This window comes from Heterodontus francisci, chromosome 18, assembly GCF_036365525.1.
Source record: "Heterodontus francisci isolate sHetFra1 chromosome 18, sHetFra1.hap1, whole genome shotgun sequence".
Classification (NCBI taxonomy): Eukaryota; Metazoa; Chordata; class Chondrichthyes; order Heterodontiformes; family Heterodontidae; genus Heterodontus; species Heterodontus francisci.
The window spans coordinates 69,643,817-69,659,234 of record NC_090388.1 but is presented as its reverse complement, the minus strand read 5'-3'; the positions used below and the strand labels follow the sequence as shown (position 1 = coordinate 69,659,234).

General features: G+C 45.2%; 1 long non-coding RNA gene across 1 annotated transcript in view; it reads left to right on the top strand.

The window, feature by feature from the left end:
• LOC137379709 (uncharacterized) overlaps window positions 1-15,418 on the top strand; it is a 126,006-nt gene that overhangs the window by 57,018 nt on the left and 53,570 nt on the right. The window contains exon 2 of the long non-coding RNA XR_010976892.1: window positions 14,860-14,985. This is a non-coding gene — a long non-coding RNA (uncharacterized lncRNA). The remainder of the gene's footprint in view (window positions 1-14,859; window positions 14,986-15,418) is intronic.

The window sequence follows — 15,418 nt, the reverse complement described above, 5'->3', positions numbered from 1 at the left end:
TCACCCATCCCTAATTGCCCTTTAGAAGCTGGTAGTGAGCCGCCTTCTTGAACCGCTGCAGTCCTTGGGGTGTAGGTACACCAAGAATGCTGTTTGGAAGGGAGTTCCAGGATTTTGACCCAGCAACAGTGAAGGAATGGCAATATAGTTCCAAGTCAGGATGGTATGTGACTTGGAGGGGAACTTGCAGGTGGTGATGTTCCCATGCATTTGCTGCCCTTTTCCTTGTAGGTGATAGATGTTGTGGCTTTGGAAGGTGCTGTCTAGGGAGCCATGGTGCGTTGCTGCAGTGCATCTTGTAGATGGTACACACTGCTGCCACTGTGCGTCGATAGTGAAGGGAGTGAATGTTGTAGCTGGTGGATGGTGTGCCAATCAAGCGGTCTGCTTTATCCTGGATGGTGTCGAGTTTCTTGAGTGTTGTTGGAACTGCACTCATCCAGGCAAGTGGTGAGTATTCCATCACACTCCTGACTTGTGCCTTGTAGATGGTGGACAGAAATTGGGGAGTCAAGAGGTGAGTTACTCGCCGCAGAATTCCCAACCTCTGATCTGCTCTTGTAGCCACAGCATTTATGTGGCTGGTCCAATTCTGTTTCTGGTCAATGGTAACCCCCAGGATGTTGATAGTGGGGGATTCAGCGATGACAATGCCACTGAACATCAAGGGGAGATGGTTACATTCTCTCTTGTTTGAGATGGTCATTGCCTGGCACTTGTGTGGTGCAAATGTTACTTGCCACTTATCAGTCCAAGCTTGGATGTTGTCCAGGTCTTGCTGCATATGGACATGGGCTGCTTCATTATCTGAGGAGTCGCAAATGGTGCTGAACATTGTGCAATCATCATCAAACATCCCCACTTCTGACCTTATGATGGAGGGAAGGACATTGATGAAGCAGCTGAAGATAGTTGGGCCTAGGACACCACCCTGAGGAACTCCTGGAGTAATGTCCTGGGACTGAGATGATTGACCTCCAACAACAACAACCATCTTCCTTTATGCTACGTATGACTTCCACCAGCAGAGAGTTTTCCCCCTGATTCCTGCTTTTGGACCAAGGCTGTAATGAGGTCAGGAACCCAAACTGAGCATCACTGAGCAGGTTATTGCTGAGCAAATGCTGCTTTAAAGTACTGTCAACGACATCTTCCATCACTTTTATGATGATCAAGAGTAGAATGATAGGGCGGCAGTTGGCTGGGTTGGATACCTCCTGCTTTTTGTGTACAGGACTTACCAGGGCAATTTTCCACATTGCTGGGTAGATGCCAGTGTTGTAGCTGTATTGGAACAGGTCTTCAGTACTATTGCCAGAACGTTGTCAGGGCCTATAGCCTTTGCAGTATTCAGTGCCTTCAGCAGTTTCTTGATATCATGTGGTGTGAATTAGATTGGCTGGGCATCTCAGGAGGAGACCGAGATGGATCATCCACTCAGCACTTCTGGCTGAAGACGAATGCAAATGCTTCAGCCTAGTCTTTTGCACTGATGTGCTGGGCTCCCCCATTGTTCAGGATGGGTATATTTGTAGAGCCTCCTCCTGTCAGTAGTTTAATTGTCCACCACCGTTCACGACTGAATGTGACAGGACTGCAGAGCTTAGATCTGATCTTTTGGTTGTGGGATCGTTTAGCTCTGTCTATCACATGCTGCTTCCACTGTTTGGTATGCAAATAGTCCTGTGTTGTCGCTTCACCAGGCTGACACCTCATTTTTTGGTATGATTGGTGCAGCTCCTGGCATGCGCTCCTGCACTCTTCATTGAACCAGTGGGTCACCCAGCTTAATGGTAATGGTAGAGTGGGGGATATGCCGGACCATGAGGTTACACATTGTGGTTGAATACAGTTATGCTGCTGCTGATGGCCCACAGTACCTCATAGATGCCCAGTTTTGAGTTGCTAGATCTGTTCAAAATCTATCCCATTTAGCACGGTAGTAGTGCCACACAACAAGATGGAGGGTATCCTCAGTGTAAAGAAGGAACTTCGTCTCCACAAGGACTGTGCAGTGGTCACTCCTACCAGTACTGTACCAGGGCGGCACAGTGGCGCAGTGGTTAGCACTGCCGCCTCACAGCTCCAGGGTCCCGGGTTCGATTCCGGGTACTGCCTGTGTGGAGTTTGCAAGTTCTCCCTGTGTCTGCGTGGGTTTTCTCCGGGTGCTCCGGTTTCCTCCCACAAGCCAAAAGACTTGCAGGTTGGTAGGTAAATTGGCCTTTATAAATTGTCACTAGTATAGGTAGGTGGTAGGGAAATATAGGGTGAGGTGGGGATGTTGGGTAGGAATATGGGATTAGTGTAGGATTAGTATAACTGGGTGGTTGATGGTCGGCACAGACTCGGTGGGCCGAAGGGCCTGTTTCAGTGCTGTATCTCTAATCAACAGATGCATCTGCGACAGGTAGATTGGTGAGGACGAGGTCAAGTAGGTTTTTCCCTCTTGTTGGTTGCCTCACCACCTGCTGCAGACCCAGTCTACCAGCTATGTCCTTTAGGACTCAGCCAGCTTGGTCAGTCATGGTGCTACCAAGCTACTCTTGGTGATAGACATTTAAGTCCACAACCCAGAGTACATTTTGTGCCCTTGCTACCTTCAGTGCTTCTTCCAATTGGTGTTCAACATGGGGAAGCACTGATCCATCAGCCAAGGGGGTGCGGTACGTGGTAATCAGCTGGAGGTTTCCTTGTCCATGTTTGACCTGATGCCATGCGACTTCATGGGGCCAGAGTCAATGTTGGGGACTCCCAAGGCAACTCCCTCCTGACTGTATACCACTGTGCCTCCACCTCTGGTCTTGCAGCCTGCACTGGAGAGCTCCGCGCCATGCCTGACTTCTGGGCATGAAACTTCTCAGGGCCAAAAGACACATACTCTGGACCTCAAACTCCACAGACTGTGGGGAAACCTGGATGTTCAAAAATCCACCTCCCCAAACATCCCATCTACGAAATACACCCCTTAATATCCAGGTCTTCTTGTCTACATTTACCAGCTGAGATATTGTGAATACACTCAAAAGTGAGCAAAGAGCTAACCACACAAATGTTAGAAGGTTCTGGTCACAATTTTTCAGAGCTCCAGAAATAAAATGGTTGCACCAGAGGCCTGAAGTCAGTCAAGGAATTAGATGCGTATTAAAAAATCAGACTTATTAATTTATCAACAGAAGGGGAGAAAAGCACAAGAGCATTTTATGCACCAGTGTTCATCCGAAGATAGAGAGTATAAAGAGCACCCAGCATTGCTTTGGAAGGTTTTAGGAGTAATAGGTTATATCTCAACAATCTACTGGAATTCATCGAAGGGTAACTATGTACATGGATGAAGACAAATAATTCACCTGGATTTTAGAAAGGCGCTTACAGCTTTTAAAGATTAAGAAACAAACAATTAACGTGAAAAAATAAGCAACTGAATTGAAAGTGGCTTTGAAACAGAAAGCTGAATTTGATAATAAGTGGCAAGGTCTAAGGCTCCACTAATTCCTGGAGTTTAGCAGAGATCCCATTTAGATCCCCTACAGATAACGTAGTTTATAAACAGTATGAATACAGGTATACAACACTCATCACCCAGAACAGCAACAGCCAACTGTGCTGGGGAACCAAATGTGAATATCTTTCCAACATTCCAGACTCCTTTGCAATGCTCAACTTTAAATACAGATGACAAGTGACAGAAAACATGTTCAACAATCATAATCTCAATGTCTTTTCCCTGAAGTATGTTTTGAGATAATCAAGTTGAATAAAGTCACATTGCAGTTAAAGTCATGCCATTTCCTTGGGCTATTAGAAAATTATAAATTTTTTGTAATTTTTTTGGTGCATTCATGTGTTAGCTTTTCGATGTCTAATGATGACTGCACGCAAAATGGGAAATATTTATGCATTGCATCATGATATAGAATTACACCCATGACTAACAGTGAAATGTCAATAAGCTAAGAACTACTTCAAAGGATGGAAAAAGTTTCAGGCATTAAAATGGCGATCAATGGATTAAGTTATGTTACCTACTTGAATGGACAGTTTTTTGTGGTATCCATAACTAAAGCCTTTAATTAATCACTAACCAAATCTTTTCCTTCAACTAATTAATAGATAGTGCTTCAAGGAAAGCCTGCAGGACACAGCAACATTGAACAGCCAGCAAAAACGATCCTGGTCTAATTATGCCCAGTAAATGTGAGGTGACACTTGCTCCCATTGTGTAGGTGTCTTTTGTGTAAGAACATCCAGGTACTGATCTTATCAAACAAATGCCACCCAGAGGAAAGTTCAGAGGCCTGTTGATCTTTCGTTGTGTTGACTCTGTGAAAGGGTGGGGCTGAGTCTGAGTTGCACTGTTGATGATGAAAGGTCATACCAAGTTTTCAATTTGACCACGGTCTGAGGCACTGACGAGGCAAGAACACGCAAAGTAAGCGTTAAATGTCTATCGCATGACTGTACAGTGAATGAATGCGTAAACCTGTCCTTGCTTTTCGAATGCACATTGTTACTTATATTGGTTTGGGCATTTTTAACTCATCATTAAGTATGTCAGGGCTGATTGAAGTAAATTTGGAATGAATTCAAATCAAATCAAATACAGCTCTGGTACTCTTAAATGAAGATTGGGTACTGTTTATCAAGGCAGTTGAAACTGAAATTACTGCTTTCAATTTTTATAACCTTATCAACACCATGTAGGTGTTGCTTGTAAGGTGGCAGCCCGATAATAAAAATACAGAGAGCTTACAAATTATATCCAGAATGACACAGAGTTACCAACTCAAAATCTCCAGAGATTACATGAAACGTTTTCAATTCGGACACCAAGAATGGAGGCGTTCGGTTAACACTCTGGAATTGCTCCTTATGCAGAGACACATAGAGTGGAATTTTATGCCCTCCTGTATGGTAGGTTTGGAGGTGAGGAGAGCATAAAACCAGGTGGGGTGCTGGCGGAGGGGCGGTTGCCATCACCATCCTGCCTCCGCTGAAATTTAGTCCGGGAGGGGAAGGCCTGTGAATGACCTTCCCGCCCCACTGCCAATTAACACCCTTAATTGGGAAATTAACCCCCAATTAAGGGCCTCTTCCCACTGCAGCCACAATTATCTGTGCGGCAGGCAGCCCTGTCACCGCAAGGGAAGCATGGCACGAAAATCCGTGCTTCTACTTCCTGGCAAAGGGGGGTGTCCCTCATTAAAAGGCACTTAATACCTGAACGAGGGACCCGGCATTGAGAAGGGGGGTGCCCGCTGAGGGCCACCCCACCTCCCTTGCTGCCGACCCTCCTTACCTCCTTCCCCACCACCCCACCCTGCAAGAACCCTCCTGCCCTGACCTACCTGAGGCCTGGCTCCAGCAATGCTCGCCAACCTCCGGTAGGTGCAGCTATTGCAGCAGCCACCACGTCTGATTGGCCAGCAGCTCTGTAAGCCCGGGACCTCTGGCAACGAGGTCCTAAATCCTATGGAAGGCTTGCCACAGTCCACTTAAGTGCCTAAATTGGCACTAAATTCAGCGGGCCTTCCAGAAAATAGGTGACATAGGTATCTCGGTGTCAGTTTCCCCCAATGTTGAGACCCCTGCTGCCAGCATAAAATTCCCCCCATTGCTCATAACTCCATGATGATGTGACTGCAACTGTCTTGAGTGGGAGATTTTAAACAGACACCTTCAAAATCTGGACTGGTGTCAAGCAAGGCTGTGTGATAGCCTCCATACTATCTACAATCTGCCTGACAGTGGCTATTCACCTCATCAAAGATCAGCTGCCCTCTGCTGTGAGTCTTAAATACCGCCTAGATGGAAAACTCTTTAACCTCAGTCTCCTCCGTGATAACTAAACTGGCCACTATAGACATACATGATCTACAGTTTGTGGATGATTGCAGTGTCGTTGCCCTCTCTGCACCAGATTTGCAAGCCACTCTCAATCTCTTCAATTCCGCGTACAAGAGACTCGGCCTGTCCTTGAATGTTGCCAAAACAAAACTCATAAATCAACCCACACCTGGTCAGCTAAATATTCCACCTGTCATATATGTTGAAGGGGTGACTTTGGAATATGTTAAGCACTTCCCATACCTTGGCAGCAACCTCTCTCAAAAGACCACCATTGACGAGGAGATCCAACATTGGATCAATTGCGCCAGCTCATCCTTATACAAACTACGGCAGTGAGTGGTTGACAGCAAAGACGTCCACAGTCAACAAAAGTCCTCGTGTACTGAGCAGTTGTTGTCACCACACTCCTGTACTTCAGTGAGACCTGGACTGTGTATCAGTGACACATAAGAGCACTAGAAAAATTCCATCAGCAATGCATCCGCCGCGTCCTCCGGGTTCAGTGGGAGGACCGTCGAATAAATGCTAGTGTCTTTCTTGAAGCCAGCTCCACAAGCATTCAGGGAAAACTCCTACAACCTCAACTTCGATGGACTAGACACCGTGTCTGAATGGCCGGAAACTGTCTCCCCCTCCGGGTCCTGTTTTCTCAAATCGCCAGCGTTCCTGGGAGGACAAAGAAAATGCTTCAAAGACACTCTGAAGCTCTCTTTGAAGCACGGCACCATTGACATTGATGACTGGGAGGAACTTGCTACCAATCGTTCAAAATGGTGACAATTTGTCCATCAAGCTGCATCATGCTTTGAATCCAAACGCCTTAATGATGAGGCACAGAGGCGGCAGAGAAGGAAAGAAAAGAAAGTAAACCCTGCACTCTGGCTCCCAATACCTCGTGGGACGTCTTGCCCCATGTGCCCAAAGGTCTACGGGTCAAGAATCGGCCTGTTCAGTCACATGAAGACACGCGGCAGAAAGTTGCGACTTTGAGTAGATGTCATCCTCAAATCGAGGGACAGCCAATGATAGGACAAAGATGGCACAGGCCTCAGCTTAGTCAGACAGCAGCACTGGTGCTGTAGTTGGACTACCATTTGCGAGGGGATGACATATCCCTTCTCCCATTCTGAATGGTGAGAGAAAACAGAGTACATCACATTCCTAAATTCCCATCCAGTTAATTCCTTACTCCAACAACCCATAACCATTGGAGGGCGGCCAGTCGCTGGTATGTGTCCGCACCCAGGCTGCGACTCTCCGTCTTCGGACCCTGCAGAGATACCTGTATGTCGAGCGTCCTCCTAGATGGTGTGCGCTGGCAACGTATTTTTTCCGCCAGTGTCACTGCCTTCAAGACGACACGCAACTCCCGGCGGAGTCCGTTAGCCGCTCCTCTCTGAGGGAGTTGCCTGTCTTTTACCGGGATCTATTCTGAGTCTGGAACATGGTTGCCTCCAGTCAGAGCGCTCCCCCACCGGCGGAGGTGAGCGCCTCGGCTGTCCGGGCGGCCGACTCCGGGGATGGACCGGCGGGCAGAGGAGTAGCCGAAGCTCCCGGGACGCCTCTCACTGCGGGTGGCGAGGGGCCTCAGGAGTGCGGAGCGCTCCCGGCCGAGCTGAATCCCGCTCGGCCGGAACTGCTCATTGGACCCAGGCCCCGAAACCCTCCTCGGGAGCCGGTCCCGCACAACCCGAGCCGCCTCTCGGAAATGCCCTCCGTGCCATTCCAATCGGTGCGGAGGGGCTTCCTATGCGGGCTGCTCCTGCACACTCTCCGCTTCCTCGCCCTCGTCAGCTGGCCGGACATGCCCTGGCGGTCCTCATTGCCATCTGGCGGCAAGGGGAAACCCCGATGGAGGTCTCTCTACGCAGGAGTCTTCCCTCTTTACATCGGGGACCTGGGGTGGAGGGTGTTGCACAGAGCAGTCCCGTGCAATAAGCTTTTAAGTAGGTTCACGGACTCCCAGGCCGCCTGACTTTCTGCGGCCTGGACGAGTCCGTGTTTCACATATATACGGAGCGTGTGAGGTTGCAGCCCCTATTTGAGTATTTGAAGGGGCTGCTCCTCAAGTTCTGGCTGCACTTCAGTTCCAAGCACCTGATCTTTGGGCACCAGGGGCGGAGGGGTGTGGGCCGGGAGGAGGATCTCCTCGTCAGTCTGCTCCTGGGCCTGGCCAAGGTGGCAATTCACAAGTCCAGGCTGCGGGCCGTCAGGGGGTCCATCCTCCCCAATTGCCTGCCCCTCTTCCGCGCTTATCTTCGCGCCCGGGTGTCCCTGGAGAAGGAGCATGCGGTGTCCGCCGATACGCTTGAGGCCTTCCGCGACCGGTGGGCACCGCAGGGACTGGAGTACATTGTCGACGCCGAGAATGGCATTTTAATTTGAGTTTTTTGTTTATTTAAAGAAGAAAAAAAATTTATAAAAAAAAAAGAAAGAAAAGAAAAGAAAAAAAAACCCATAACCATTTTCACCAACTCTGTCACACTGTTGGACCATAGTTCATAGCTTCATACCCTAACATTTCTGATTCCACTGCCCTGCAAAGATAACACCCGTCTTCTTTTTTCTACTGCACACCGTCTTCTTAAACCCCTGTCTCCTGTCTCCTCCACCCTCACCTCCAACAATAAGTGTGAAGAGCTCATGGACTTCTTTGTCACTGAGATCGAGATCATCCAATCAGCTGCCTCTGCCACATCCCTCCCTTTCACTAGCTCACTGGACTAAACTTCCTCTAATGATCCCCCCTGTCCTAGCCCTGAACTAATATCTTTTTTAGTTTCTTTCCTATCTCCCCTTATGCCCTCTCTGACCTCATCTTGTCGATGAGAACCACCTCCTGCTCCCTTGACCCTATTCCCACTAAACTGCTGACCACCCAACTTCCCTATGTTAGCTGATATACTCTTCAAGTGTTATCCCACTCTTCTGTAAATCTGCTGTCATCACCCGTCTCTTCAAAAAACCAACCATTGACCCCACCATCCTTGCAAACTACTGCCCCAGCTCCGACCTTGCTTCCCTCTCCAAAGTTCTTGATCATTTTGCCTCCCAAATCCATGCCCATCATTCCCAAAACTCCATGTTTGAATCCTTCCAATAAGATATCTGCCCCCCTGCCACAGTACCGAAACAGCTCTTATCAAAATGACTAATGACATCATATGCAACTGTGACAAAGTTAAACTTTCCCTCCCCATCCTTCTTGACATCTCTGCAGCCTTTGACATGGTTGATCACACCATCCTCCTCCAACGGCACCCACTGTCATCCAGCTGGGCGGGATGCTCTCACCTGCTTCCATCCTTATTGTTACGATCAGGCGAGGAGGGGTCACAAGGCTCCCCTCATGTCCTCCTCCTTGTTTGACTGCAACAGCTTTATTCTTTCTTAAAACACTGGATGTGCTTACCACTTCAGTAAGTGTTTTACCTTTTATCGTTGTTGTGATCGTAAAAGAACCAATTGGACAGGTTTTCTTAAGATTAAACAAGAAAAAGGTGAGTTTATTGTACTTAAAAAAAAAACTAAACCTGATCTAGATAAAATCATAAAGTTACACCACACTTTCACTCACACACACACACAAACACACAAAGGATCATACATACAAATACAGTACAGGGTGATAAGAAACAGTTTGGTTTGGATTAGAGTCCAGAACAAGTAAAATTTAATACAGTCTGTGGGGGTCAGGTAATTCCGTTATCTTCTGGCTGAAGTTGTGAAATTGAAATCTCTGGCCAGTAGAAGTGCACTTTGTGGCTGGCCCACCTGGCTCAGGGTTTTCTTGGAGACAGAATTGTTTGTGCCTTTCTTCCCCTGGGGCCTCTGTCTGTAGCAATCTGTAGGCTTGGATGTTCACAGTCACAGACGGTTTTCAAACTTGTGATGTTAACTGGAGAGAGAGAGACACACACACACAGACCCACTGGGGTTCTGCCTGGTTAGCACTCAAAGGCTCTCTGCTTCAAAGTCTCAGGAGCTTGTCTGCTGTGTGTAACAAAACTCCCAGTTTTACACAACCTGGGGAGACGGTCACATGGTTCTCTCAATCCCCTCTGTTTTTAATGAGGTCCAAAGTCTAAAACCCCAAATCTCTCTCAGGTGGTAATGTCACCTGACATGTACATCTCCACTCACGAATGCTTCAGGATGGTTTTTAATGCCCTCCTAATGAGGGTGGTATAGGATAATCAAAGCATTGTCCTGGAAGGGATTCTTGTTAGACATGTGTCTCCAATTCGATGTCCTGGAATGTGAGGTATTTCAGATGCAAATTGTTGTGGCCACCTTGGCTGTAGGATCCCAGTTTTCCTTTTTATACGTTTAATGTTGGTTTCCAACCAATGAATTAAAAAATCCTCAATTGGCATAGCATGTTTTCTTGACATTATTTATCTAATTGTATCCAGAGTATCACTTACAATGGCTTCTCTTTCTGCTCCCGTACTGTTACCTCTGGTGTCTCCCAAAGATTTATCTTTGGCTCCCTCCTATTCTCATCTACATGCTGCCCCTTACCGACATCATACGAAAGCATGGCATTAGTTTCCACATGTACGCTGATGACACCCAGCTCTACCCGACCATCACCTCCCTCAATTCCTGCACTGTTGCTAAATTATCCGACAGCCTATCTGACATCCAGTACTGGATGAGCAGAAATGTCCTCCATTTAAATATTGCAAAGACTGAATCTATTGTTTTCAGTCCCTGCTCCAAATTCCCTTCCCTAGCTAACGATTCTATCCCTCTCCTTGGCAACAGTCTGAGACTAAACCAGTCTGTTCGCAACCTTTGTCTCACATTGGACTCCAAGATGTGCTTCGTGGCACATATTTGCACCAATATGACCATCTGTTTCCACCTCCAAACCATCGCCCAACTTTGCCCTTGTCTCAGCTCAACTGCTGCTGAAACCCTTCTTAACATGACTGTACCCTCTTAGCTTGACTATTCCAATGCACTCCTGGCTGGTCTCCCACATTCTACCCTCCGTAAACTTGAGGTCATCCAAAACACTGCTGTCCATATCTAAACTCACACTAAGTCCTGTTCCCCTATCACCCCTGTGGTCTCTGACCTACACTGGCTCCTGGTCAAGCAACATCTTGATTTGCAAATTCTCATCCTTGTTTTCAAATCCCTCCATCGCCTCGCCCCTCCCTGTCTCTGTAATCTCCTCCAGCCCCACAACCTTCCAAGATATCTGCGCTCATTTAATTCTGGCCTCTTGAGCATCTCCGATTTCAATCTCTCCACCTTCAGTTGCCTAGGCCCCAAACTCTGGAATACCCTCCCTACACCTCTCCGCTTCTCCAACATGCTTTCCTCTTTTAAGACACTCTTTAAAACCTACCTCTCTGACCAAGCTTTTGGTCATCTGATCTAATATCTCCTTATGTGTCTCAGTGACATGTTTTGTTTTATAATGCCCCTGTAACTCACCTTGGGACGTTTTATTAAGTTAGATGTGCTATATAAATATAAGTTGTCATTATTGTTGTTATAGACTGCAGTCTGCTCCTTGGACATTTGATAAGTCATAATGAATTTCTGAAATGCTCCAGATAATTGTGTGTTCTCTTGATACTAATTTTGATTTTCTATCCATATCTATCAAAATGCACTACACCAGAATTCACTGGCAAACGTTTTGCCTTTCCCATGGGCTTTCCTTTGAAAAATAAAAATCTAGCTCCCCCTATGGCCTAATAGATAAAGTCACACTTTGTCAGTAGTACCATATTCAATTCCCAGTCTATGTTGAATGAACTGAGATCAGCCGGTATCAGTTGGGGCACTAAAACTGAGGGTAGAATTTCCACGGGAGTTCTCCCGACCTCCCATCATAATGTCGGATGAAAATCAGTGAAAACCCCAGAAGAAAAGCCATTTACATTCCTTAGTCTCAGTACACGGGCTGTAAGAGATGAAAAATTAACTAGGGTTCCCATTGTTCAGTGACTGCTGCTGCAATGTTTATGAAAAGTGGCTAAAAGATGAAGGTACCAATAACTTGGACAAAATATGTTAAAGAGCAGAACAATGACAGACAAAATTTATTGTAGACAAGTATGAAGTACTGCAGCTAGAAAGGAAAAATGGGGTTGCACACCTACTCTATGAGACTAAAGATTCCCAACCAGTGCAGAGAACCAAATAATTAGGCAAATAGAATATTCAAGTATATCACCAATACAGTAGAGCACAAGTTAGAGAGAATGATGATCGGAGTACATGGTGCTCTGGTCAGACTATACCTCAAGTATGGTGATCAGTTCTGGTCACCAAGACACAAGGGAGACATTCAATTACTGGAAGAATTTCAGAAAAGAACCACGACGTCTGGATTATGAGGAAAAATTGGAGAAATGTAGGCTTTTCAATCTTGAAAAGAGGTACCCAGTGGATAATCCTAAAGAGGCATGCAAGACAGTAAATGGCATGGAAAAGTTAAATCCAGAAGATTATTTTAAACTGAATTGTGAGACGGACAGGTTCTAAAGACAAATTTAGGAATGATGTCAGGAGATCTTTCTTCACACAGAGTATGGTCAATAAATGGAATAGATTTCCAGATATAGTTGTCAAGAAAACCTTCTATACCAAATGAGGATTATTAATTTCATCGGTTGGAAACTTACATTAGACCTTTAATGAAAAAAATCCTACAGTAACCTTTTAAAAACTAGAAGCCAAGATGGCTACTGCAATTTACATCTGAAATACCAGTAGAGTGAACTGGAGACAAACATCTAACAAGAAGCCCAACCAGGACAATGGCTTGCTCTAAGTGATTGAATTACCCAAAATGACTCCATTAGCACGACAGTCAAGGCAATCCTCATATACTGACTTTGAAAGAGCAAACCCCCTCCAAGTGTAAATTGACATCCTGGGACTGTGGAACCTTGAATTTTATTAGAAGGCTCCAGAAGAACCTAAACAACCATATGACCATCTGTCCATCTCAGGGGAGTTGTTACACGGACAAAGAGACAAGCAGCTGAGTGGCCAGCAGCAGAGAAGGCTGCAGGCCTCCCCTTCTCTCTCTCTATCGCTCTTCCCAGAAAACATCAAGTTTGAAAAGCGTCTGCGACTGGGTGAGCCTCCAAATCTACAGACTGCTACAGCCAACGACCAGGGGAAGAGAGCCAAATACAGATTCCACCTTCAGGAAAACCCTGAGCAAAGCAAGCCAGCCAAATTGCACTTTGACCAGCGAGGTCCTCAAGAATACAGCTTCAGCCAAGGACTACCAGATCCTCCACTTCACAGACTGTGTATTTAAGTTCCATTTATTCTGGACTTTACTCCACCCACCAATCTATTTTTCCCTCTGTAATCTATTTGTGTGTGTGTGATTCTTGTGTGAATGTGTGTGTGAATCTGTAGCGTATTTTTAAATCGGGGGTCAGAGTGTTAAGTATAATAAACTTACCTCTTTCTTGTTTAAACTCAAGAAAACCTGTCCAATTAGTTCTTTAGCGATCACATTAAAGGAAAAAGGTAAAATACTCACTGAGGTGGTAAGCACAACCACTGCTTAAAAAAGGAATTAACCCTGTTGTTGTCAGATAAGAGGGAGGGCATGAGGGGAGCCTGAGACCACCTCCTCAGCTGGCTGTAACATAGTAGAGGTGAAAACCCTGGAATCATTGAAGAAAAAATTGAATGTAGACTTTAGGGTCTTTCTGCATTGATGATCTAAGATGGGCCAAATGGCCTTCCTGATCTATAATGACCTTGTGAAGTAACGTCATTAGAACAGTATCTAAGAGCATGGGCCTTTGAGGAGAAATTTGGAAAAAGTAAAACCAATTTGCTTTTGTATGAATTTTATAAAACAGAAGAGACCTCTTGTAAGGAATGCAAAGATTACTAAGTAATTCTTTCACTCTGGCGTGAAATGGTAATTAACAAGTGAAAAATTACTGGTTCATGACTTCATCTACTTTAATGTCACGCTCATTATAGTATAGATCTTCAATGCAGTGGTGAGCAAGAAAGCAGAATAAAGATTTTTCACAGTGTAGGATTACTTTCTTTAGCTATAATCACTTTAATAACATGTTCAAGTTACTGGTAGATTTGGAGTTTGTTTCAGATAGTATTCAAGTGGAATGAAATGAATCTGTCTACAGCGAAATAAATTCAATATTCTCTCGCCATTTTATTTTGTAAGCTTCTCGCTAATTGATTTACAAGTAAATGCAGATTATTGTAATGGCAAATAAGATCATCCAATCAATAATTTCAGTGACAAAGTACCAAAACATCATCTTCAGTAAGAAAAACTGCTTATGCTATTCATTTAATTCCATGCATTTTAGTTTTTCTCTACCATATTCCTAATGCACCATCTTTAGTGAATGAGGCAAGGAACATTAATACTTGGGAATGTAGCATTATCCTTTGTTGTTCCTAAACATATGCCTTATCCCGCAACCTCACAGGAACAGCAATGTGAAATTTCCATTTCCCATAACCAGCCACACTTGTGGTCTCTCTCAGCAAACATCTATTTTACTGTCAGTTTGCAGCAACTAACAGAACACTGTGGGCTGCTGCCCAAAAGAAACTGGGTTTAGAATGCCTGAAGCTATTGCATGCAGAACTCTTATAGTGTGCAGGTACAAGGGACTTGTACCTCATTGGTCTGGCCTAGATTCAAACCTAACTTCCAAAGATGAAAGTATTGTGTGTAAACTACTGGATCACCCAACAAGGAAGAGGTCAAATCAATTTCCTCACCCTGGCGTTTGATTTTAGTCAGTCCACAGAACTGACGTGGCTTGATTTACCCTCAGTTGTCCCTCCCTTTAGGTAAGCATCAAGTCTGCTTACTTTTCCAATAGCCCAGTTGAGATTGGAAACATAACACGAGATTCCAGAAATTATCAGGGTGTTAATTACGTTGTGAAAAAGCAGTAATAAAATTAAATTGTTCAACTCAATCTTACCAGAAGGTGTTATTCAAAACCTATTTTTCTTCTCACACTTCAGGAACTCCAGCTGGTGGAGGAGAGAAGGTTGCTGGACTAGACTGAAACAGGACCTTCTGTAGTAGCCCAGTCCACTGCGTTCCAAGATGAGGATTTCAAACTTTCACACAAGCTTACCTGTCCAACTGTAAGAAGTGTGTTTTTTATTTTTAAACATCTATTTAAAGGCTCTGGTGCCTTTCAGCGCTATGAATATTTTGATAGACGGAACTTGTAGTCCACTGTAGTCCTCTTATGGTTTTCTTAATTTTGGCCCATTTCAGTGTGTTTCCAGTGTGTTAATAACCTGGGTGTTCTTTGCAATAGAAATTCTGTTTAACACACATGAAGGGTCATGTCACCAACTCACATCTTTAAAAAAAAAGCTTTCTTCATTTGTTGTTTAAAGATCCTCATGTCTTTCTGTTGCAAAGGAAGTATGAAGAGCTGAACTGGGGGTACTCTCAGTTGTTGAACCCTATAGTTGCTGGTGAGTAGTGGAATGATTACCCTTCATAAATAACAAGTGCAACTGACAATCTGAATTCTCTCCTGGACTGGTTGAATGCCCAGTTCACACG